The following is a 24,844-nucleotide window of genomic DNA, read 5'->3' as shown; positions in this document are numbered from 1 at the left end:
CTGAGGTCTGACCAATCCCTCCTGGAACAAGTTGTAGTAGTGTCTGTGAGGTGCTTCTAATCCCCTCCTCCTAACTCCAGTCTACCTGCAACTATGGCTGGCACATTGCAGACCAGGCAAAAAAACTGACCTGGAGCAAGAAAAATAACAAAGCTTCAGATCCACCTGACCTCTACACCTGCTGGGAAACAAAATGGGTCTCCTGGCTCTGCAGGCATATGTCTCAGCCTAGACAGTGGAGTTGAGTGCAGAGAATTTGTGATTTACCAGGGAGACAAGTTGCATTCAACTGAATTAGGATAAAAGTACTCACTGGTTCCATCCACAGTACAGCTGACTTTAGGCTCATGTGATGGGAACACAGAGCTTCTGACAAGTTCTTGTGTGTCACATGAATCAGGATGACCAGAGTACCGAAAATATTTTTCATCCAGCTGGAGGTCATTCTCTTCCTCTTCCTGCAGGTCACTGCTGAGACTGCTGAGACAGCTGAGGCAGGGAAGAACAAAAGATGAAATCATGGTGGTTTAGAAGTTACACTCTCCCAGCTGGTCCCGATTTAAAGCTGAAGGGTGGAGTCCCAAACAGGTGCCTCCCTTCAAAAATGATCCAGAAAACGATTTTCATCTCAAGGACATAGTTTAGGTGCCATGGTATGAGAGAGAGACCAAGGTCCACCATTGCTCAGTGTACTGATAACAAGATAACAAGCTCAAGAGGAAGAGGGCACAGCTCTGCCTATAAGGTACAGTCACAGAAGGATCACACAATGAGAAGCATAGCAGGGGCCAAGCTTGTGCATAAAGCATGGTGAATTTTAGACACAAGTGTCTGATCAATAGTATCCTGAATTGAAGAGTCTCAGAGACGTTTTGCCTTCTTTGCACATCCATATTATGACATGATATCATTTTTGTTCTATCTACTTTTCTTGCTATGGAATACCTGTTGATGAGCTCAGGCTAACAGTACAGAAATGATTTTTGGATCTCATCCTGAGTTTGACCTTTACAAAGGGAACATATGATTTATTTAAGATCTAGAAGTGCCCAAGGCTGCTCAGTTCTTCTTGAGCAGACTCACTCTTACAATACCATAAAGAAGACAGAGAACTTTGCTAATGGGTTCCATCATCTTGGATTGAATCAACAACTTCACTGCAATCAGCACTCCTACTGTGCCTTTAAGAAACTTTGACTACATTTGACCTCATGCTCTGTACTTTTAGGATTCCTGCACCCCTTTTATTTTACCCATTTTTTTTTTCTAGCCCCTGGTCATTCATTGTTACCTGAAATAAAGTGACTCTTCTTTATCATTGTCCTCATTGTCATGGTGTTCTGTAAACATATTCAGAAATGTAGAGGTCATTAAATAACTCTACTTCACTCATTCCAATACAGACACCTCCCTCAGAAAAAGACATAATTTATGTATATATAATTCAGGGCGCAACTAAGGGACTTAACCTGGCAGAACTCACATGTTGAGTTTAAAGAAATGGGCTGGGATGCTATGCTGATCCATCATGCACAACGTCTCTGACTGGGTGGATCATTATTATGGAATGCTCTTCATGTAGTTGGACAAAGTCAAAATGCATTTTGGTCTCCTGATCCATGGATAGTCGTCCAGGTTCTTCTGGATTTCACTAACTGCACCTTCCTTCCTTCCACAAAGCTCATTCCAAGACTTAGTGGCTCTGGGCCCCCTCATAATTCTCAAATAGAACCAGTTTCATTCTCTATGAAGAGGATTAAAATCCCTGAGCCTCATTTTTCTCAATACTAGGGATTTTTTTTTAAGGATCTCAAAGTTGACTTTGGCAGTATACTAGAAGGAAATTCATATTTCAGAACTTTTCTGGTATAAACCAATATTTCCACCACCTGATTCTAGCATTTTAATGGAAGCAAAATTAACCATTTCAATGTTCTCTCTTTTTTGTTTTTGGTACCAGCGATTGAACTTAGGAGCATATGACCACTGCACTACATCCCCAGGTCTATTTTGTATTTTATTTAGCAATAGGGTCTGAGTTGTTTACTGCCTTGCTTTTTCCTGAGGCTGGCTTTTTAAATTTTTTTAGTTTTAGGTGGATACACAATATCTTTATTTTTTATTTTTTTTATGGTGCCGAGAGCTGAACCCAGTGCCTCATGCATGCTAGATGACTGTCCTACCACTTGAGCCACATCCCATGCCCTCTGAGTTGGCTTTAAACCCAAGATCCTCCTGCCTCAACCTCCTGAGCAGCTGGGATTATAGGCTTGTGCTTGTAATCAAAGGATCAAACATGAGCAAGAACACTGTAGGAGAGATCAGTTGTCCTAGGTTGTAAGAATAAGGTCATGCAGAGCCCTGATATGCACACACATAAATGGTACCTGTGAGTAGGTTACAGTCTCTACAACTTCCCTGCTCTTGTTAGTTCTAGGTTTACCATCATGAATTTGTCACTGGACCCTTAGAAGTATAATTAATAGGAGTGCATTTGTGTTTTAATGGGGTAGTCATGAGCTGCAGCTAGACAAAGGGAGACTTCATGCTCACCCAAGAGATCAGCACTGAAGCAGGGGGGCTGGTGGATATCTGATGATTCAGAGTGACTGGGGCAAGTGTTACAGCCCTCATCCAATATGTCCTGCAGGATTTCTTTCTCCTCCTGTGGGGCTTGTCTCAGACTGGAGGGATAAAGAGTACGATTAAATGAGAGTAGTAAATATGAGTCCCAGTTGGTCTAAATAGAGGCCCAAGGGAGTGGTCACAGAAGGGCAAGAGGGTACTCCTTTCAAAGAGAAAGAAAATGATCCTCATAGGATGTGGGCAGGGTGCACATGTCTTTACGACAGGAGATAGGAAGAGGGGCTCAATCTACTGACTAGAAAAGAGCTGAGAACAGAGACTGCACTCTCCCTATGTGATACAACCATGAGCCACAGCATACACAGAAAATGGACTTTATATGTGTGTGTGTGTGTGCGCGCGCACACATTTGTATATGTGTGTGTATGTGTATTCCCCCCACCAAAGGCTATGACATTCCTGCCAAAAAGTCTTATCAACCAGATTTATATCTCATACTCAAAGGACCCATACAAGACAGGAGATGTAGATTCTGTGAGGTAAAAAAACATTTAGTTAGTTTGATTACTTCTAGTTGGATACAGACAGGAACCACAGAGAAAAGAAAAACACCTCCTTAAAAGATGGACTTCTTCCATGGTTGAGGAATGCAGTCATACCAGCAGCTTGTGTTTGCCTTTGCATGTGAATTGTGTGGACACTTTGTACCTCTTGGCTTGCTCATATGGGGACCCTCCTCATATTTAACTCACCCTCTTCCAGGCTCTTAACACTCATTGTTACCTGGGAGCCAGTAATTTCTGTTCTTTTCCACTCTCCTCCTCTGCACCACTCCCTGAAATCAAATTCAGAAATGTCCAGTCAATCAGTGAGTAGTTTGTACATCACTCACTACAAACTCCATGGAGAATCATTATTCCCAGACCTTTACCAACATGGCTGTTATATGTCTGTGGATCTGATATGGTACAACAGAATACTGTTAAAAAAGGTTTGAGCTATTCTTGAGGATGAAAAGGCATTTTCATGTCTCCAGTAGAAATCAGTAACTGGGAATTAACCTATGCCCACCCTACACTTCCCTGTAAACTAAAAGTTGCTACAGTCTTTGTGTTTCATTATTCCATTGTTAGTAAACTGAAGGCAAAATAACAATATCTTTACTTCTGGAAATGATGGATTTCCTTTTGATGAAAGAAAAGAGGAGAAAAAATTTTGGAGAAAATCTTTTTCTCAGAGGGGAAACAGACAATCATACCTCACTTTAGTGACCATAAACCTATCTGCAACTTACGATATTTTTGGAACTGGTTGGCAAGGGTATACACGGTAGATTGACGTAAGATGAATTTTTCTTCCAGATCACGGAAATTCAGTTTGTGTTCTTGTAATTCAGCTTGTAGTCCCCGTATGATTTCTTTAAGTTTCATCTGAGGCTCTCCGTCAAGGTTCATTTCAGCCCCCCCATCAGGGGAAGGGCTGAAGAATACTGCCATGTTTGTACAGTAAATGTACAGCCAGGACCTGCAAAGAAGAAACCCAAACATGTCATGGGTTAAAAACAAGTGAATCCAAGAGCTGGCTGCAGTGGCAAACGCCTAATCTCAGAGGCTCAGAAGGTGAGACAGAAGGATCTAGAGTTAGAAGTCAGCTTGAGTAATGGCAAGGTGCTAAGCCACTCAGTGAGACCCTGTCTCTTAATAAAATACAAAAAAGGGCTGCATATGTGGCTCAGTGTTTGACTGCTTCTGACCCAAATATTTTTTAAAAAATAAAATAACCAGAGGAGAATTCATCAGGACTAAGGGAAGACAGCAGCTGTCATGATTCACTTACTGTTGAGAAACAAGTACTCAGCAGTCCACAACACTTGAAACTCCTTCACCTCTCAAACAAGGATTCACACACCTGAGTCTATAGCATGGACTCAAGACAGAAATGAGGAGGTAGGGCTGAGTGCGCTAGGTAACAGTCTAACAGAATCAGAAGGTAGGAGATGTCATGGAATGTGGGAGCCTCTGCCTTCCAATGGCCTCATGCTGGCTGATCCACTGGTTTCTTCAGAAGGTCACTACGGACGTAGACCGCCACTCATTGGGCAGTCTCAGTACTTGTGTACCCTCATGCCAATGTTACCAACTTTTCTTTGTTCCCTTCTCCAAACACCATATTTCACATTACTCCTAACGGTATATGTTGAGAATCCTCAAAGTAAAAATGGTTTCCCAACAAGTTAAAATTATCTACAGGACTACCCAGTGGTCACCTCATTATTTCCTTAATAATAAAGTGGATCATAAGGCTTTTCCTCAAGGGAACAATGCAAAACTGTCAACGTAACATAGTCATAATGTTCTTTTCTGAATATGCAGTCATTATTTCAAAATCCACTAAAAATACAGAACAAAGAGTAAACCATGAGTGTTTGAAATTGTTTTCTGCACTCTATCAATATTATTTTGTTATACTCCATTTTTATTGTGGCCTCTTTTCTCTCATTGGGCATGTGTTGGTATATAGGACTCTGAAGGAATTCCTCACTTATTACAAAAGTTACAATTGGCTCAGGCAATAGGAACATGGAAAGGAGAACAGAAACATGGAGGGGAGCCATGCTAAGTCTTTGTGAACCCTCAACTGTGGGACGCTCATTGGAAGAAATTTTCCAGATCCCTCTTACTAAGTCCAAAGCAGATAATGTCCAGTGCTGACTCTGCTCTTCATGGCAATCTTCCCTTCACTAGGTCAGGCTACTGGTGTCTGCAATCAATGTTCTCACCTACTGAGAACCATGGCTGAATCTGAAGCAGATACGTTAAGCTCTTTTCAGTAAGGATTGGATACCCTTCCTAGCATGCTGCAGGGAAATGAGCCCAGTGCTTTACCTGTCCAAGCTCAGCAAATGCATTCATTTGCTGTAACTCACTTATAATGTAAGTTCTCTATATACATGGAGATTTTACATTTTATACACATCACAGGGTAAACTGATGAGCAAAGCAGGGGAGTTAGTTTATTCTGCTTCTATCAACACAAGAGTCATCGACTCTCATCCACTTGAATATCAGAAAGCCAGGCTTTTAGCCCCACCTTCCTCCCTTTGGACTGCAAACCTGAAAATTACTTCAATTATTTACCTGCATTTGAAATGAAGTTTGAGTAAAAACAAGAGCTGAACTTTGAGGAATGACAATATTAGTTTGTTTTGAAGTGGACAGAAAATGCTGAGGTCTAGAGAAAACATCACGATAATCTTCGCAAGGAAGAACTTATGTGTCTTACTTATCCTGCCTCTTTCGCCAGCTGGCCAGAGCATACTCAGTATCTACTGATGTCATCAAAATCATCTTCCGAGCTTGAGAATATGGATTTCTATGAGCCAAACTGGAGAGCAGGTGTTGGTCTGAGAAGTCATTCATCATTATGCTGGGACCTGTTGGAAACAACCAGTAGGGGGATCAACCTGACTACCAACATTTTTTGATACAGCACTGGCTACACTCACCAGTGAGTCCACTATCAATTCTTTCACTTGCTGTTCACAAGAATGACATTTCTAAATAAGCTAAGATTATGTTTGATCCATCTCTGTGTTCACAGTTTCCAGTGAGGCCCAAGCACTGAGGCAGGTTACACTCAATGAATGCATAAAAGTGGTTGCATACCACAGTTATTACAATGAAGTCCCTTTACAGTGTCATCTAATATGTAATTAATAAAGGATTTTTTTCTTCTTTCCTACTGTAGGTTACTTTGCTATGTAGGTAAAATAGACATAATACAGAGAATAAGTATGAATAGAGGAAAAAAGGGAAAGATGGAAATTTCATTAATTTGAACTTACATATGGAAAGGTCATCTATTTTATTTATTCTTTTCTCCCTAACAATAATACTTGCATTGTTGTGGATATTTAGCAACTAAAAATATATATCCTCAAAACTTGACAGAGAAGCAGTAGTCTTTGAAAGGTTAAGAAAACATAGCCAATTTTTCTTCTGCATTTGCTGTCACATAATTAATATTCTCAAGAAGAGGACAAACATAAAGACAGTGGAATGAGATGGACATCATTACCATAAGTACATGTATGAAGACACAAATGGTGTGACCCTACTTTGTGTACAACCATAGATATGAAAATTTGTGCTCTATATGTGGAATATGAGTCATAATGCATTCTGCTGTCATATATAACAAATTAAAATTTAAAAAGTATAAAAAAAGAACGTGAAAGTAAAAAAAAAAAATACTACTGTAAATCTAGGCCCCATCTAAGACTCTTCGATTTCAAGTAGCAATTTATATGACATAATTCTAGCTGAAAGTGCCAATGGTGCCAATCATGTATTAGTCTTCCTTTAACATGCATGGTTTCAGAAAGCAATGGTTCAATGATACACAGACAGATAATTATTAGAGTCCTTATGGGCAAGGAGAATATCTCTACTACAAATCTTCTACTATAATTTGCCTAGGCTTTTCCTTTTGATAAGATACACAATTTATCCAGCATTTTTCTTCTACTAAACGTTTAGTCTCATTTCAGAGCTATAACATAGATACCTCTAAAACATATATACCTTCACTTTAGATCCACATTGGTTTACTGATAAATACAAGATGTCTGTATTCTAAGAAATATGGGAAGTACTGCCCTTTATCATGATGTCAAGTCAAAGTCAACCCATTTTTGTTAAAAAATTTTGAGGAATAAACTTCCTTTTCATGTGAGTGAAAAATCAAATTCCAAAACAGATAAAGTCTGATGAAATATGCAACATAGCAATGTAACCTCCAATTACTCTTTGAGAATATGCACTTTTATTTCTCCATTTTCTACAACAGGTATACATATCAAAACTCTATTATCAGAATCCAACAGTTAATTCCTTTAAAGGCTATGGAACCAAGAAAAAAAAGGTATTAAAATCAGAAGTTCAATTAGAAAATTTAACATGAAAAAATCATAATTTTGAGAATAAGAGATTTAATTAGATTTAATTCTCTAAGATTTAATTAGAATTAATTCTGTACGTTATTTAATTAAAATAATAGCATGTCAATTACAAAAAAGCATATGTAGTCAGTGTTCATAATAATCAGAAAATTAGTAGACTTAGTAATTTTTAAAATTTTATTCTCAACCTCATTTTTTATTCCTTTAATAAGAGACCTCTATGTTGCCTGAGGACTGCTAATATTTTTAAAGATTGTTTTCTGAGGTTGGAAAAAGGCTTAAATTTTGTTTACTCAAATTCAATTAAACTTTTATTTCTAAGTACTGTAGCACTTACAGACTTAGTTGTGAAGTCTTAAAAACTCAAATTTAACTCCTATATTTATTAGGCACATCATTTTCTACAGTATCTATTGATTTCAAGAAATCCTTATAGTGAAAATGAAATGTTGACAAACACACTCTCTGACACTGATGATCACTGTTGAACATCAGCTAATTGATACTCTTAGTCAGCAATAAATACATATGAGGATTTTTAAAACATCACGGCTACCAAAATAATGAGTGCATTTGACCTTTTTTTAGTTTGCATATACTTTATTTTCATTTCATTCTCACAAAAGTCTTATAAAATGAGTAGAACAGGTAGTTGAAAGTTGAGTTTACCAAATAAACAATCAAGATCCAGATAATTTAAATCCCTCTAGTCACAGCTAGTAAAGTGAGGAGTCCTATATTCAAACCTAGAGTTTCTAATAATGGGACCAGTCGGTCTCAGAGTATGGCACTCAACTAACAGAAGCTGGGACTTTTTTTTCCAGTATGAGTGCATTTGATCTTTAAGAACCATTTTAAATGACATTTCTAAATTAAGTATTAAAGTAGAAGAAGTCTTAAAGGCAAGTAAATTGGATATGCCTGAAAATTTACCCACTATGCACTCAAAGCAGGTACTTCCAAATCAAAAACAAACAATTTAACATAAAAATGTTTTGAATAAAACTGTTAATTATTACTTCTATGGTTATTAAAGCTTTACTTCAAACTAGACCACTTAACATTAAATTTGTCTTTACAAGGGATGCCAATTTAGTAAACAAAATAGTAACAAAATATTAAGCTTTTACATAAAAAGTAAGAGTAAGACACAATTAGAAACAAAGAATATACCACAGCCTTGTATTGTTTGTAGTGTCTGGAGCTTCCAAAGCATATCATCAGTCATTATAACTTAGAAATGCAAAAATAAAAAGTTACTTGGATTTTGTTTGTTCAAAGCATGCTTTGTTAAAGCTGCAGATTGCCTTTTCAATATGTTGGTGTTACAATAGTATATGTGAATGATTAATTAAAAGTTCAATACCTGATTACCAAAAAAAGAAAAACACAGCTTTAAAAAAAATTGAAAAAAAGACACTATGGGGTTAGAAACGATGGTAGAGGAGCTGGGGTTGTGTCACAGTGGTAGAGCACTCGCCTCGCATGTGCGAAGCCCTGGGTTCGATCCTCAGCACCACATATAAATAAATTAATTAAATAAAGATATTGTGTCCAAGTATAACCAAAAAAATAAATATTTACAAAAAAAGAAAAAGAAACAATGGTAGAATGATTTGGCCATTACTAATGCATGGGCCCACATGATTACATGATTTGTGTAAATCTGCTTCATGGACAACCAGACAAAGGAGAAATTACACTTCACTGATTTGGGATGTGTCAAAGCTCATTCCACTGTCATGTGTAACTGATCAGAACAAATGAAGAATATATTTGAACAAATTAAAAAGCAGAAAGCAAGCTTACCAAAGTTCTGGGGCTGGTGTAAGTAGCAGATGCTCCTCTGCTGTCTGCATGTGTGGAAATTCTGGTTGGTGCGTGGGTCCTGGTCACAGGTGCTCGTGTCTTGATGCCAACAGCAATCCTTGTGTGCACGCAGGCCTGTGTGTGAACACGGACAGCAGCTTCCACTGGAGGATCCTGAGGGACATAGGGCACCTCGATGGGAGAAGTACATCAACGAATGTCATTCAGAGCCCTGCCAGATATATGTTCCCCGTGATAAACAAAAACTAAATAATTTACAACTAGAATGTCCACAACACACAACATTCTCAACAAAATATTTCATGAGGATGAATTAAAAAAAAAAAACAGGAAAGGGAGGATCTACACTAAATAAATAGTCAACCAAACTAGAAACTAAGTCACATTAATAACCAGATATAATTCAAAATGAGTGGGAACCCAGATCATATCTCAATAATAAACTTAATATTAACAGCCTGAACTCATCAATCAGAATATGCAGACTGGCAGATTCATTTCATGGGGAAAGACATCCACAGGCTGAGGGTGAAAGGATGGGAAAAAAACATCACATTAATTGTGTAAACAAGCTGGGGTTTCCATGCTCATCTCAGATAAAGTAGACTTCAAGCCAAATTTAGAAGAGACAAAGGATATTTCATACTTCTTAAGAGAAGTATATATGAGGAGGACATAACAATTATAAACATTTGTGTCCCAAACAATGGACGTCTGCATGTATCAAACAAATCCTTCTCTATTTCAATAGTAAAATAGACCATAACACAATAATACTGGGTGAGTTTAACACACCTCTCTCACTACTAGACAGTCGTTCTATACAAAAACTAAATGAAAAAACTATAGAGGGGCTTGGGTTGTGGCTCCGTGGTAGAGCACTTGCCTAGCATGTATAAGGCACTGGGATCAATTCTCAGCACAGCATATAAAATAAAATAAATAAAATAAAGTTCTAAGAAGTAAAAATAAATATTTTTTAAAAAGAAACCATACGATAATACAATCAATAATTTATACTTAATAGAAATATATAGAATATTTTATCCATTAACGAGTAAATATACTTTCTTTTCAGCAGCACTTGTCTTCTTCTCTAAAATGGACCCTAACTTACACCACAAAGCAATTCTTAGTAAATACAAAAAAAGCAAAGAAATTACCCTGCATTCTATCATATTAAAATGGAAGAAATTAGAAATCAGCGCTCAAGTAAAAAACAGAAGCTACTCTACCAAAGGGAGACTACATTATACATTAATTAATGAGGAATGGATAGTCAAATAAATCAAGGATGAAATAAAAAAATTGTTAAAGGTAAATGAGAACGCTGATACAACATATCAAAATCTCTGGGACACTACGAAGGCAGTACTAAGAGGAAAGTTTACTGCATTGTGCACGAATACAGGACCTAACACTACATCTCAAAGCCTGAGAAAAAGAAGAACAAATCAATACCAAAAGCAATAGAAGACAGAAACTAATGAAAATCAGGAACGGCAGCAGAATACAACAGACACTAGTATGGAAGTATGTATAAATGTGGATGTATAACCAATGTGATCCTGCAATCTGTACACGTGGTAAAAATAAGAATTCATAACCCAATTGAATCAAATGTACGAAATATGATATGTCAAGATCATTGTAGTGTTTTGAGCAACAAATAAAAAAATAAAATAAAATCAGAGCTGAAATCAATGGAACTCTAATGGAAAAAAATTGAAAAATTGACAAAACACAAAGTTGGTTCTTTGAAACAATAAATAAAATACATAAACCCTTGGCCATGCTAACGAAGAGAAAAAGAAAACTAAGATTACTAAAAAAGAAGATGAAGCAGGTAATATCACAACGGACATGTCTAAAATGCAGAAGGAAATTAGAAACTACTTTGATAATTTGTACTCCAAAAAAATAGAAAATACAGAATACATAAACAAATTCCTAGAGTCATAAGACCTATTCAAACTGAATGACGAGGTCATACACAATTTAAATAGATTAACTGCAAGTAATGAAATAGAAAACACCATCTAAAGCCTACCAACCAGTCTGGGGTTGTGTGGTAGAGTGCAGCCTGGCATGTGTGAGGCACTGGGTTTGATTATCAGCATCACATAAAAAATAAACTAAAGGCATTGTGCCTATCTAAAACTAATAAAAATATATTTTTAAAAGCCTACCAACCAAGAAAAGTCCAGGACCAGACAGATTCTCTGCTAAATTCAACGAGACTTTCAAAGAAGAATTAATACCATACTTTCTCATAGTATTCCATGAAACAGGAAAAGAGGGAAGCCTTCTAAACTCATTCTATGAGACTAACATCACCCTGATACCAAAACCAGACAAAGACCCTTTAAGAAAAGAAAACTTCAGACCAATATCCCTGATGAACATACATGTAAAAATTCTCAATAAAATTCTGACAAATTGCATACAAAAAATATTAAAAACATAGTTCACCATGATCAAGTGGGGTTCATCCCAAGCATCCAAGGTTGGTTTAATATGCAGAAATCAATAAATGTAAATCATCATATGACTAGACTAGAAAACAAGAATCATATGATCTCAATAGATGCAAAGAACAGCATGTGACAAAATACGGCACACTCTCATGTTCAAAACACGAGAAAAATTAGGAATAGTAGGAACATACCTCAACATTGTAAAAGCTATCTATGCTAAACCCAAGGCCAGCATCATTCTAAATGGAGAAAATTTGAAAGCATCCCCTCTAAACACTGGAACAGGACAAGGATGTCTTCTTTCACCACTTCTATTCAACATCATCCTTGAAACTCTAGCCAGAGCAATTGCAAGAAAGAAGTTAAAGGAATACAAGTAGGTATAGAAGAACCCAAACTATCCCTATTTGCTGATGACATGATTCTGTATCTAAAAGATCCAAAAAATTCCACCAGAAAACTTCTGAAACTACCAGATGAATTCACCAAAGTGGAAGGATGTAAAATCACCACCCATAAATCAAACGCATTCTGATACATCAGTGATGAATCCACTGAATGAGAAATTAGGAAAACTACCCCATTCACAACAGCCTCAAAATAAAATAAAATAAAATACCTGGGAATCAATCAAACAGAAGAGGTGAAATGCCTCTATAATGAAAAGTAGAGAACATTAAAGAAAGTCAAGAAAACTCAGAAGATGGAAAGATCTCCCATGATCCTGGATAGGCAGAATTATTATTGTCAAATGTGCTCTACTACCAAAAGCATTATATAGATTTAATGCAATTTCTATTAAAATCCCAATGACATTCTTCATAGAAATATAAAAAGCAACCATGAAATTTATTTGGAAAAATAAGAGACCCAGAATAGGCAAAGCAATCTTTAGCATGAAAAGTAAAGCAGGAGGCATCACCATACCAGACATAAAACCATAGCACAGAGCTATAGTAACCAAAACAACATGGTATTGGCACCAAAACAGACTTGTAGACCAATGGTACAGAATAGAGGATGTTGGGGGTTTTAGTTTCTTCTATCCACTCCGTCCCACAGAGAGGCTTAGGAGAACAGGCCCCAAACTGGACGGATCAAGAAAGGTGAGGGTCGGCAGGTCACCCACCCAGTCCTCCCCACTGGAGGACAATCAGAAGCACCAGGGAGACCAGTCAAAGCAGGATCTCATTTATTGAGGAAGTACACACAGGTAATATAATGTGCAGGAGCCAATCAGGATAAAGGTCAGAGGGGTGGAGCAAGTTCACATGTCATGCCCTACAGGAGGACACAGAGACAAACCCACATAAATACATTATCTCACACTAGACAAAGGTGCCAAAAACTTTCATTGGAGGAAAAAATAGCCTATTCAACCAATACTGCTGGCAAAACTGGGAATTCACATGCAGGAAAATGAAATTAAACTTCTCTCTCTCACACCATGCCCCAAAATCAACCCAAAGTGCATCTAAGACTTAGCCACTAGAACAGAGACCCTGTACCTAACAGAAGAAAAAGTAGAAACAAATCTTCACCATGTCAGCCTAGGATCAGACTTCCGTAACAAGACCCCTGAAGTGCAAGAAGTAAAATTAAGGATCAATAAATGGGATGGATTAAAATAAAAAAGATTCTTATCAGCAAAGGAAACAATAATGTGAGAAGAGAGCCTAGAGACTGGGAGAAAATCTTTACCACATGTACCTCTCACAAAGCATTGATCTCTAGGATACAGAAAGAACTAAAAAAAACTTAACACCAAGAACACATATAACCCAATCAATAAAGGAGCTAAGGAAATGAATATACACGTCACAGAAGAAGAAATACAATCGATCAACAAATGTAAGAAAAAGTGTTCAACATCTCTAGCAATTAAAGAAATGCAAATCAAAACTACACTAAGATTCCATGTGGGGGGAAAGGTACACTCATACATTGCTGTTGGGACTGCAAACTGTATAACCACTATGGAAAGCAGTATGCAGAGTATTCTGAAAACATGGAATGGAACCACCATTTGACCCAGCTATCCCACTCCTTGCTTTATACCCAAAGGACATAAAATCAGCATACTGCAGTAATGCAGCCACATCAACGTTTACAGAAGCTCAATTCACAATAGCTAGATGTCCTTCAATAGATGAATGGATAAAGAAAATCTGAGATAGATATTCAATGGAATATTACTCAGCTTTAAAGAAGAATGAAATTATGGCATTTGCCAGTTCATGGATGGAGTTGGAGAATATCATGATAAGAGAAAGAAGTCAATCCCCATAAACCAAAGGCAAAATGGTTTCTGGAATATGTGCATTTTAATTCAAAATAAGGGGAGGGCAGGGAACTAGAGAAGAATGGAGTTACCTTGTATTTGGCAGAGGGAAGTGAAGGGAGAGGAGGGAACATGAGGATAGGAAGGATAACAGAAGAAAACAGACATTACTACTTGATGTATATATATGACTGAAAGACCAATGTGATCCTACAACATGCATACTCAGAAAAATGAGAAATTATATCCCATCTATAAATGATAACCAAAGGGCATGAATGCATTCCACTGTCATGTATAACTAATTAAAACAAATTAAAAATTTTAAAAAAAGAGACTCTGTGGAAAAGCAAACTCTCCTGCTGCCCCAGAGTTTTGTAAAATCTGTCACATTCCATTAATGGAAATGGATCTAACTTGCAGCACGTGCTCTGTGGTACTCTGGACCTCTTCTGTGGAGACAGTCACCATTTGACCCAGCTATCCCACTCCTCGGTTTATAACCAAAGGACATAAAATCAGCATACTGCAGTAATGCAGCCACATCAACGTTTATAGAAGCTCAATTCACAATAGCTAGATGTCCTTCAATAGATGAATGGATAAAGAAAATCTGAGAATCTTGAATGCTGAGAGGCCCAGCTAACACTGCTGAAGTGACTGCTGAGGTGGCCGCTGTGGCTGATGAAGGATGCCAGCTTCTGTAGCTGTGGATGGTGCCCTGATTTTGACCTATACCCTCAATGTAGGACCAGCTCTCCCTCAGCTAGCATTTAGGAACACAGAGTGGGGACCCTTTGGGTCTGTCACTGTCTGCAAAGTATGCACTGACTAAGGAGCAAGGTACAGTCTTTTTGCACGTGAGGTGCACAGAATGAAAATGGCATGATATTGGCAGCAAAACACATACAGAGACCAATGGTACACAAGAAAGGACACAGAGACAATCTGACAAAAATACAGTTATCTCACACTAGAAAAAGGCACCCAAAATATACACTGGAGAAAAGACTGCCTCATAAACAAGTGGTGCTGGGAAAACTGGAAATCCATACCTACCAAAAAGAAATAAAAAGCCTCTCTCTCATCATGCATAAAAATCAACTCAAAGTGGATCAAAGGTGGAGGCACTAGGTCAGAGACCCTGGGCCTGATCCTAGTACATGTAGGCCCATATTTCCACCATGTCGGCTTAGGAACACACTTTGTTACTGGGACTCCTAAAGTACAAGAAGTGAAACCAAGAATGGATAAATGGGATGGATTCAAACTACAAAGCTTCTTCACAGCAAAGGACACAATCAAGAACGTGAAGAGAGAGCCTACACAATGGGAAAAAGTCTTTACCACATGTACCTCAGATCAAGCATTATTGTCCAGAATACATTAAGAACTCAAGAAACCTAACATTCCTCCATATATCTGGTTTGGTGCCAGTACTGTTTCTCATTCATTCACTATGCTCTTACCCCTTGCCTCCCCACTCCCTTCACTCACTTGTGTTTTCTTAGGACTCTCCATAAAGCTTTCTATAATGCTTGCACAAATGTGCAGTCCCACCAGCAATGTATGTGAGTACCTTTTCCCCCACATCCTCACCACCATTTACTGTCGCTTATATCCTTGATAACTGCCATTCTGACTGGAGAGAGATGGAATCTCAGTGTCATTTTGATTTGCATTTCTATAATGGATACAGATATTGTACGTTTTTAAATTCATATGTTGATCTATTGGGTTTCTTCTTCTGTGAAGTGTCTTTTCATTCCTTTCCAATTTGTTGATTTTTTTGTCTTGGGTGTGGCTGACTTTCAACTGTAGAATTTTCTGTTACTAAAAACAAATTAACAGCTTTCTCACCACACGTCCAAGACTAGTTATGATAAAGATATAGGGACTTGCTAAGGGGATCCATTCTAGATCTGAATAAGATTATTGTCGGTAGAACGATTTCTCAAATCAGAGCCAAAAGACAATACAATAGTTCTGTTAAACTAAGAAATGTCATAATGCCATTTTTAAGTAGTTGGCCAACTCTGTGTTAGTTTTTATGATGGGAAATATACCTTCTTTGGCACATCAATTCCATTCACCAGTTCAGAAAGTGAGTTTAAGCAAAACCAATTAAGAGATCAGTGAAGCTATCGGATATTTTTGGGCACTGATTAAGCATAACTATCATTTAAGTAGATGATATTTAAAATGCTTACTAACAAATTACAGCATTGGAGGCATATTAAAAACAATTTAACTTTAAAAATGAGTACCTAAAAGAATAAGAAAACCCAGTTGCAGCTGCCCTCTGCTCTTTTTTGTAATACAAAGAACTTTGAACTTCTCAATGCAAGAAATTTGAAACAAATAACAGTATCAGAGTTTATATTTTCTTCAAGGACTAGAATTGTCAGAGAAATACCTGGATTTTTAATAGAAAAAAATAAGGTTAAAGATTGGGCAGGGGAGTGGGTGTTCTTGGAACGAGTTGTTAGCAGGTAATTCTACCTCACTTACCTTTAAGACATATCAGAAGGAACCACTCTACATTTTCTAATCCTTATGTGCTTTCTAATGTATGTGATTTTGTTTCTCATCCTTCCTTCCTCTCCAGATTATTTCTATCTTCTGAAAAACAGCAAAATGAATGAAATGAAAATGTTCTCTGTGGTTTACATAGACAGCAGAAACGGAAAAAGGGTCATATCTATGTGGCATTTTGCAACCAACAGAGGGAAAGTCAAACCCCCATAAAAGGTGGGGTGAGGGGCTGCTAAGAAGTCAACAGGCAGAATTCTATCAGATTTAGTCACTATCAGGCTCTCATATTACCTGACATGAGATAAAATATTGCATGCGCCCAGGTGCAGGGAGGGATTCAAGTACTAAGGGACAAAAAGACTGACCTGATACCTCCAGAGCTCTCCAATGTCATCAGTCCTTTCAAAGCAAACAGGTTTTCCAAGACTTCATCCAGGCAGCCATTGACAAAACAGAGCCAACAGGCTCCACCCAATCACGGAGATTCTTTTCTTGTTCATGGTCTTCAAGGATCTTCACCTGGCTAAGGCAATGTCACTTTTCCTAAAGAAAGAACAAGAAACAGAAAGTACAAATCTGTCAACACTTCTTAAGAATGACAGCTGCCATGACACTCAAATAAATGCTGTTAACAAGAGCTGACTGGGGAAGCCAGATGCAGTTGCCCGCTTTAGAAGAAATCCTCTGCACAGGATGGGGAAGCCCTGTGCCTGCAAGACCCAGAGCTGAGGAGCACCCTGGTGTCATCTTACTCTCTTTCCAGAAGCACCCATCTGATCCTTCAGCTGCAATATGGAAGTTACTCTGACTTTCTGCTGTAATAAAAGATAGATAAACTACAAAATATAAACAAAGACCCAGGCTTTGTAAGCTTAGGGTATGAGATGGCTTGAGGTTCTCATCAACGCAGTGGAAGTGGATGGTCACAGAGAGTTCCTAGGGTTTCAATGTAGGCTGAATCATGAGGAACATTTTGGGTTCGTGTAATTTTATTATTGAGATAACCTACTCCTATGTGAAAATCTCTCAGAAAAGTTACATTCCAGCACTTGTAAACTCAAAAGCTCCAGGAACTAGCAAGGTGGATTATATAAAAGTTTTCAGGCAGGACAGAGAACAAAAGGTAAAACTGCTGTGACTAATTTGCAAAAGTATTCAATTACAAAGTAAAATAAAATAAAAACCTGGGCACAATGGTACATGCTTGTTATCACAGCTACTAAAGAAGCTAAGGCAGGAAGATCATGAATTTAAGCCCAGCTCTGGCAAATTAAACACATTAACCCCTACTCAATAAAGTAGAATAAAATAATATATAAAGGGATGAGGATGTAGCTCAGTAAGAGAGTGCTTTCCTAATATGTGCAAGATCTTGAGTTCAATCCCAGTAAGTATCACAAATGAACAAAAAAGGAAAACAAGAACTGCTCTGTCAAACAAGACACATAGGCAAATTTCAGTGCAGAGCCATCTACGATCTTTGACCTGTGTCCTCAAAGATTTATTTGAAAATATTTTATTGTGTGACCTTACCTTTAGTATTGAAAGGGAATGACAATTCTCAGAGGTGACTGGGCAACAGTGCTGTAAAACACTTCTTGCTATACTTGAATGTACACTCTCCTTGGTATATCTTCTCAGGCTCTTGGGTTTTCTGGGTTTTACATTTATTATGTAAATTTAATGCCTCAGAAATATAATTACATCATAGTCAAATGTAGTTTTTCATTCTTGGAAAATAAAAACCCAAATTGCTTTCAACTCAGTGGAGGGCACTGACTTAATCCTAACCTTAGCCCAAAGGTTTAAGTTTAAGTATGCAAGTAGAGTTCTCTACACATTTTCCCTTATGGTCACATCTTTTACTCAAGCTTCATATCTGACTCAGTAGATGCTGCCAGCTAGTATTCTATTGTAACCCAGTAAACCAAGATATAGTGGATACCACACATAATCTGTTCACTAACCTGTCCTTCAATCATGCTTATTTGGGTTGGGGTTGAAGATGCTAAGAACTATCAAAGGCATGATTTGATTACTGTTAATGTTACTGGGTTGTTGTTGTTAGAGGACTTACCCTTTTGTAGAGGAATAAAACAGAATTAATGAAAGCATCATGATTGTATAACCTAAGCAAGGAATGAAAAAAGAGTTGTGCTAGACTTCATTCTGGAAGTTAATGCTGACTCACTAGAAAATATTGAACTAGTTTCCTAAATGTTCTGTGTCTTAGTTTGCTCATTGTTAAATGTTCTCTCATTTTTCCCCAAGGTTTTAACAATCACAGGTCCTAGATTTTCAAAATGCTCCAAAAGGCCCTCAAACACTTAACAATACTTTTTTGTTTGTTTGTTTTGAATTCAGGGGAGCTCAATCACTGACTCACATCCCCAGTGTTTTTTGTTTGTTTGTTGTTTTTTTTTTTTTTTTTTTTGAGGAGCCTCATACTATTTCCATAACTGCTCTACTAATTTACATAAGCATATTAATCATTTAAGGAATATTTGTCTACATCTGATAATTTACTTCCTTCAAGGCTGAAGACATCAAGGTCAGAAAAACGAAGATATCTTCTACAGACCGATTTCTTTTACTATGTCCTGTTCCAGGAACCTGGAGTGGTGCCCAGAAGTCTTCAGTCTTTACCCTACTTTTAGCTCAGTCAGTCTTGGAGGCAGATCAACCCTGAAGAGATTGCCTTCTCTCAGCAGAAGCAATATAGGCCCACGGGAACTGAATGGGACATCCCAGAATCACAGATCTAATAGATAAGTATCCTATGAAGCAAGTGGAAATTGCCCCTTGATCAGCTGGCAATTTCCTCAACACCAATAACATGTGGTATGATCAGAATTCAAGAAAATCATAAAACACACCACAGTTTGACCAAGACTGCTTATTTCACATACTTCTTGTTTCCCACCCCAGTTTTTCCTCTGAAGGTAAAACTCACATCAGTTTCCTGAAAGACAGAATTGAGACACTTGACATCACTTGTCTTCCGAATACAGGTACAATGATTATTAAAGTTTATTTCCTTATTTCCCCATTGTGTTCTCCATTTGGGGCAAGTGGTAAAGTCTGATTTGTTGGGACCCACAGAGTTAGGCCTCTAGCCTAGGACTTGGTAACAGGAAAGGTGCTGGGCAAAATCAATGAAGCCCTATGATGTGACACTGTTTTACTGTCTTAGCATTGATCTTAGCATTGCACTGCCTTAGCAGTGATCACTACCTGATTGTTATCTATTGCCTATCTTTTCCTCTTAAAGTATAAGCTCCATGAGATTAGAAGCCTCTATCTGCAGTAGTGTAAGAAGTGGTTGGCACATAAAGTAGGTGGCTCAATCAGTATTCATGAAGACTCAAGACACAATATTAGCTTCATAAAAACATGCTTTGTTGGAGTTTCTATGAAAAGACAACCCAAACTCAACTTTTTTGTAGTTCAGAATGAATTTACTGAAGGGGGGCACACTTCTAAAATGGAAGCACCAGGATTAACTTACATGGAAATAATATTCTGATGCTGTTACTTAGAAAATAATACAATTTCTGTTGTCTGTCTCGCTGATTACCATTCTAAGTTCCAGCATACATGACCTACTAATAAAGTTGTTGTGTTATATAAGAAAATATGTATAAACTCCTTAGGGTAGCACATAGAAATACAAAAGTAAAAGCTTCTATTTTGTTATTATTATAATATTTGTGTTAGCGGTATACTACATCATGAAATCACTGAAACCTGATGTCGAGTCACCCTTAACACATTGGTTCCACCTACTCCCCATAGTTTCCTTGAAACATCCTTGGGGGCATTCAGTCTTTGGTCATTTCAACTCACTAACATTCAGAAGCTTTCACTTGGCCTACAGCTAACAGGGAAAGGTCAGGGGATTTCAGGGTCTAACCCAATTCATCACTAGAGTCAACAGAATTGAGCTGACTCCTGAGAACAGAGTAGCCATTCCAGGACTCCACCCAAGAATTCCCGGACTCACCTGGAGGATGACACCCAGCTGCAGCTCCCAGCAGAAGTCCTCTCAGCAGGCGCCCCCTAGCAGCTGCGTGGCACTCCTAGGTCCTCTGTGGCACTCCCAGGGTCCTCCATGGCGCTGCCACCGTCCTCTGCAGCATACAGGAGAGGCTGTGTACCCAGGCTGCGCGGGGCGGAGGCTCTCGCAGCCACAGGGAGGGCGACCTGTTGGGCTTCTTACCAACTCTCCAGGTGAGCGGCAGACCCTCAGAGGTACGAACGCCGGCACAGGAACAGGACTCACAGCAGTGGGGCTTGGAAAGTGAGAAGTCACCTGGTGAAGGACGGCCCAGAAGCCAACTCGTGGGAACTGCCCTTTGGGGCGGGTCTTGAGGGCTGTCTTCCCCGCAGGCGCCAGGGCCTTCCGGGGTCCTGGAGAGTGCGGAGCACGTGCGTGTGCGTGGAGGGCGGAGCTAGGCCTGGGCCACATCCGGGGTAGGCAGGCGGGTGGGCGGGGAAACTTGCAAATTTGGGCGGGAAGCACAAGGCTTCAGAACCAGCAGGGTGTGATGCCCCAGGGTGTGCGATGGCACTTTTAAGTTCCCATCCTTTGCAGGCCTCGCCTCCGTGGTTTTATCAGTTGCTTCAGTCAAACTCTGAAAACTCATCTCCCCCTTTGGATTTCTTCTTCGTTGACTGTGTATGCGCAGTTGATGGTTTGTCACTGGTTAATTCTCCCTCAAAGGTGTGTTTTGACAAATGCAAATAAGCAGATGTCTGTGTTCATTACCACACGTGTTGTCGATTTTAGGTCCATCTGCCCTCCTCTGGGGTCTTCTAAGTCTGGACAGTGCTAGGAGCGACCCGCTGCGCCCACCCTCCACTCAGCGTCTCCCAGCCTCCTCCATCTTATCTATCAGACACAGAAGGTAGTGGTGCAGCAACTGAGTGACAGAATAGCGCTTAATAATAATGTCTTTGGAGCTGGGGTTGTGGCTTAGTGGTAGAGCGCTTGCCTGGCATGTGTGAGGCACTGTGTTCGATTCTCAGCACCAAGATACAGGCCCATTTTTTTAAAAAAAAAAAAAAGATCTTTTAAAAAATAATAATATAGTCATTTATTTATCATTTTATTGAAATGCTAGTGAGAGCATACTGTTGGGTGTTGGACACAAAACAAATATGGGCCCTGTCCACCGAGTTTCTAGACTAGTGAGCCAGTGCTTTTCAAAGTATAAAATCAAGCATTCATTAAGCTCATACTTATGTGGTAAATACCAGGGAAGTGTGAGGTTTTCTTGTTCTCTGAAGGAAACAAAAGTTGCGGTTCTGTGTTTCCCTTAGAAGAGTGATGGACGCAGAGGAATGGAGAGGGTGCATATATGAAGAGTACAAGTCTGGAAGAGTGGATATCCAATCTAAATATGAATTTATGTACTAGCCTTTGTGTGTTCAGCATATCTCGACTGATGTTGATATGTTTAATTGCATGCTTGTCAACAGTGTGTTCACATTGATATTCAGCTGCAGATAATCTGTCAGGAAAAACCTACAGGTGGACATGAGTTATTTTAGGGAAAATAAGTAGACAATAGGTTTCAAGTTTGAGAGGATGGGATCAGATGAGCAAAAGCAGAAGTGGGGGTGTTTATAAACTGGTATGAAAGTAGCCATTTTTAAATTTGTGAATGCACAAATAAATATGCATATATAATATATATGCAAATATATTTTTGATAATTGAATATATAGGTCTTATTACACATGTATATTCACAATTTTATGTATGCTTTATATTAATGTAGATTCAGGTATACAGTTATATTTAGGTTTAGTGTTAAATTTTCTGTAGGGTAAGGGTTAGGGTTAGTGAAAAAAAAATGCATATGGAAAACCAAGAATACTAATTAGAATAACCCATGAATACATGTATGAAAATATAAATAAATATGTTTTGAAAAAGGGAAGGTTTTATTTTTTATTATTTAAAAAAATTTTAGTTGTTGATAGACCTTTATTTTATTTATTTATATACAGTGCTGAGAATCGAACCCAGTGCCTCACACATGCCAGTAAAGTGCACTACCATTGAGCCACAGTAACAGCCCTGAACTGAGAAAGGTTTTAATGTGACACATATGAATACAGATTTTTAAAACTAGGACTGCACAGATTAATTATATATATATGAATATATACTTATACATATTCAAATATACAATTGATAATTGTATACATAACTATTTACAAATGGATATTAAAATCTATATATGCATTTATTTTAAGGTAGGTTTAGGTATGCAAATAAATATATGGTTAGTATTGATTTCAAATTTTTGTGTACATTTAGGTTGATTTTTAAGGAATAAATATATTCATTGAAAACATGAATACACCTAGGAATGTAAATGGTAACATTTGCATAAAACATAATATAAATATATGTTTTGAAATGGGGAAGGTTAATATGAGACATAAATACAAATTTTTAATATGCAAATGCAAAGATAAATTTTATATATGAAATATAATAACACTTCTGCAAATATAACATTGATGTGTATGTAAGTATAAATATATATGCATATTCATATAAGTATATATGCTTTTATCTGAATGTAGGTTAGTTATAGGGGTAAAACTATGGTTAGTACTAAATTTGGTATATAGTTAGGGAATGAATATTTATACTGAAAAATATGAATGTTTTAAGAAAGTGCATGTGCAATTTTGACGTTTTGAAACTGGGAAGGGTTTAATGTGAGATGTAGGAAGACACATTTTTAATTTGTGAAAGCAAATATATATATGCAAATATACCATTGATAATTGAATGCAAGTCAAAATACAAATAAACATTAGGAAAAGAATAGGTATATTGAAAAACATGAATAATCATAAGAATATACATGTAAAAATTTGCAATACACAGAAATATATGTGTTTTGAAATAGGAAAAGGTGTGAGATGTATAAATACACATTTATTAACTTCCAAATGCACAGATAAATTACATGTGAACATATATAAATACTTATGTATATGATTATCAATTGCATATTTGAATATAAGTATGTGAGAATATTCATATTACTATATATGCTTTTGTATTAATGTAGGTTTAGGAATGGGGTAAATTTAGGGTTACTATTAAATATTGTGTAGTGTAAGGGTTAGAGTTAGGGTATGAATATATATATATCAAAAACCATGAATATTCAAAAAATATGCATGTGAAAATACGTATAAAACATATACAAAAAATAAACAGGGACCTAGTAAAAAAACATTATATGGAGAAATGTTGACAATGACTAAAGGAAATCAACTGCCTTATATACAGTTGGAAACACTGTCTATAATTAATAGGAAAAGTACAAGGGGAAAAAAGTTTATCTCAGGTATTTTGAAGCAGTGAAGGCAAGATAACAAATGCAATCATAAAGCAAGACTCAAAATTTCCTCAAGGATTTATTGAGAATAGATAATTTGAACATAAAATTAAATTTTCAGTCAACAATAAAAAATAATTCAAAGGTCACCAGAAGTTTCAAATAAAGCAAAGACTTTTTATAAAAAAAAAAAATATATATATATGGGGTAAAGAAAAGCATTATAAGGAAAATTGGAAATAATTTTGAGCTGACAGATAACAAAGATTCAACAAATCAAAAGCAATAGAAGGCCGATGAAGTAGTTCGTAAAGAAGTGCTTCTAATTCCACCTGCTTACATTAGAAAAAGACACAGGGATAAAATCGGTGTTGACTCTGATCATGCAACTTGAGAAGCACTAATAATAATTCATTTCTAATAATAATTAAGAATTTGCTTAGAGTAGATTCATACATGGAGTCCAGGGCCAGTGGATGTTGCATATACCAGTGTGCGATCACAAAGAGTATAGCACCATAGCAGGCAAATGTGCAAGTGGCCAGGAGCTGAATGGAGTCTTGAAGATGTGCACAGGTCAGCTGAAGATCTTGACTTTGTTGTCACTGAGAGGCAGGATGGGGTAGGAAGAGAAAGGAAGGGAAAGGACTATTTCTTAGTTATTCATGCTATCAAACTTCCTCCAAGAAAAAGTGGAGGCAGTGCACAGAGCTCTGGCAGTGCTGGGGTAAGAACGGCAATGAGCAGGCTGCAGCCCAAGGTGCAGGAGCAGCAAAACACTTTGGAGGCAATGACAGGGGTAAGC

This window comes from Marmota flaviventris, chromosome 10, assembly GCF_047511675.1.
Source record: "Marmota flaviventris isolate mMarFla1 chromosome 10, mMarFla1.hap1, whole genome shotgun sequence".
NCBI classification, from domain to species: Eukaryota; Metazoa; Chordata; class Mammalia; order Rodentia; family Sciuridae; genus Marmota; species Marmota flaviventris.
This window is presented reverse-complemented; position numbering follows the sequence as displayed.